Source organism: Rattus rattus, chromosome X (genome assembly GCF_011064425.1).
Source record: "Rattus rattus isolate New Zealand chromosome X, Rrattus_CSIRO_v1, whole genome shotgun sequence".
Taxonomy (NCBI): Eukaryota; Metazoa; Chordata; class Mammalia; order Rodentia; family Muridae; genus Rattus; species Rattus rattus.
In genome coordinates this window covers 103,669,691-103,672,497 of record NC_046172.1, presented here as the reverse complement: position 1 = coordinate 103,672,497, position 2,807 = coordinate 103,669,691, and the positions used below count along the sequence as shown (strand labels likewise).

The following is a 2,807-nucleotide window of genomic DNA, read 5'->3' as shown; positions in this document are numbered from 1 at the left end:
GTGAGAGACAGTCTATAGGTTTTCCTTAAAGGGAAAGATGTGAAAATATAGGTATAATATCTAGCAGAAACTGAGACCGTCCCTAGTAAATAAAATGAATGCTTCCTTGATAAAACAAATGCTTCCATGAACTCACAATTACATCATTGAAAGGTACTAACCAAACTATAACAATGTCAATTATAAATCATCAACACCATCTCATTCCCAGGTTTTCACAACTGTGGCATGGTTTAAATTCAATAATCCATCCCCCAAGAGGAACCCACCGAAAGCAAAAAATCAAATTTATCCGTCCATTATGTAAATGATCCATCCGTAGACTGTATCTTAACCTGATACAGTCATCATATTGTATTTTTTAGAAGGGCTTAATTCTGCCCAAAAGAGGTTCCTCCTTACAGCTGCTTCTGCTATCTACTGTTTGAGCGTTGGTGCTGTTTTGAGAGCTACCTCCCGCTGGTGAGGCTTCATACAGCACACAGATGGAGAACCATCTTCTTCTCCAATCCTGGGACACCCCGTGGGGTCAACCCACAGTGTGAGTTCACTTGGAGAAGCCTGAACAGCTCTCGGCTGCTTAGTCCAATCTGCTGGGCAGCCTGGCCGACCAGAGGATCCATCTTATGGTTAATACGAATACACCTGTAACCTGAACCCTTGCAGGGCTTCTCTGGGAACCAGTGATGTTTGTAGTGCTCTATCAGTAGCTCCTGCAGGCTCTGGCTGAAGATCTGTAGCTGCTGCTCATTCCTGAGGCCCCTAGTGCACAGGAACTTGGAGATGAAGGTTGCTGCAACACAGATCTCGCCAATCATGGTGGCTGCAATGATTAAAAAGGGAGATGTGTGGGGGTGGCAGATAGGTCAGTAGTATGTCCCTGAAGGCACATTGGCCATGCTAGCTTTCTACCAAGACACAGTAGTCTAGAGAAGGAAAGTGTGTGAGGCAGCTATTAGCTATAGGGATCCTTTTTAAACTTTTCCTTTTAGAAAAAAAGTTACTGTGGAGAGAAGAGTTGGGAGGAGAGAGCTAGCCAGGACACATCACTTTGCGCTCCTCAGCCACCCTCCCACCAGCTCAGTAGCCTCTGAGGACCCCAAGAGTTGTAGTTTCAGTTCCGAGAGATGAAATTACTTGCATTCTTAAAGGCATATTAAGCGTAAACAAGTTGAGCACACAGAACAATGATATCTTGGTCTATTGAGTGCAGGGAAGTGTAACACAGTCACTAAGATTTGGTTGATGAGAAAGCTGCCTAACCAGAGCCTGGACAGGCAGTATGGGTAGGGTATGGGGATGGGGATGAGTAGATCACCTTGATTCCTGACTATGAGGCTGGTCTTATTCCCAGGCTATTTGGTCCCAACCAATAATGTAATTGTTAGGTTGGTTCAGGGATGGGGAAATGGTAACATCGATCGTACACCAGTATGGTTCACTAAGCAGGCAGCTTGACCCCTGCTTATGCTGGCCCTGTGTGGTTGGCACAGCAGGGAATATCCTAAGCTAGGCCTGGGGGTCTGTTAATGTTCTAGGTGAGCAGGGTTATGGGTGACTCAACAGGCCAAGATTGGTGGACAAGAATTGTGATCCAAAGTATCGTGTGTGTTGTACAAGGGTTAGGGTCTTGATTACTTACCAGTCTGGGCAGGTGATGTGTTCCCCTGACCAAACCTGTGCCTGGTACTCTGCAGTTGCACAATAGGGCAGTATCTTGATCACTCACGAAGTTGGATTAAGTGCAGGCTGATCAAAGTTAGACCTGGAAGGATTAGTATGATAGCAGCAGGATAGGATTTTCAGCTCTCAAAAGGCTAGCATTGTACAGAGTCTGACTGGCTTGCTCCTGATATCAGAGTGTCTTAGGTGGTCATCATCTTAAGATATCAACAGGAATAGTGTCCAGGCTGTTTGACCCTGCCTGAACATCATTACATAAAAATGCTATAGATAGGCAAGATTCTTGATCCCTCCTGAGACTGGGCTCGTAATCTGAGTGAGCCAAGTTAGGCCTCAGATGCGAGCATTATGTTGGATGCCAATGTCTTGATAACTTACCACTACAGGTTATTTTGCAGGCTGCTTGTCCCCACATGGGTCAGGGAGTGTGACGATATCATGGAAGGGTCAGAGTCCTAGTTAGTCAATAGACAGTGCTGTCCTGTGATCTGCTTGAACCAAACTAGGTGTGTAGGTGTGGCTAAGTCATTGGAGGGGACTTCTTGGTATGGACTCTGCTTCTAGACAGGTTATAATACCCAAGCCATGTCTGTTAGTGACAAAGTAAAGAAAGCATGCTGGGCTTTTATTAGTCTGTGGTTATTGGCAAATTTCCCGTACTTAGCTTGGCCTGGGCACATAAGCATTGTGTGTGGAAAAACTTTAATCCCTGAATATTCTCCTGCTTATACAAGTCTACTTGACTCCAAGTCCTGGATTGTTAGAATGATGGAGGAAGACTGAGTCTTGGGTACATTTGTGAGCAGGCAGCTTGACCCCTATCTTGCTGAGTTAATGTTGAACATAACAAGGGAGGGCTATGTTCTGAGTTAAAAAAATAAAGGGTGGCTTGTGTGCAGGCTATGTGACCTGAACTAGCTTTGGTAGAGTGATCATATGTCTGTCACTTACTAGTCTGGTCTAGCACACAGGATGCCTAGAATTGTGAGACCACATTGTAGTCTGTGGTATAGCATCAGGAAACATTCTTGTTTACGAATAAGGCTTGGCAGGCCTGCAAGCTCCTTGACCTAAGCTAGGCCAAGGAGTGTGAGGATGGGGCATGAGGGCAGGGTCTTTCTCCT

At 45.4% G+C, this 2,807-nt stretch overlaps 1 pseudogene; it reads right to left on the bottom strand.

Annotated features, from left to right (window-relative positions):
• Positions 1-330: 330 nt before the first annotated feature.
• Positions 331-821, bottom strand: LOC116889297 (annotated as a pseudogene).
• Positions 822-2,807: the final 1,986 nt, after the last annotated feature.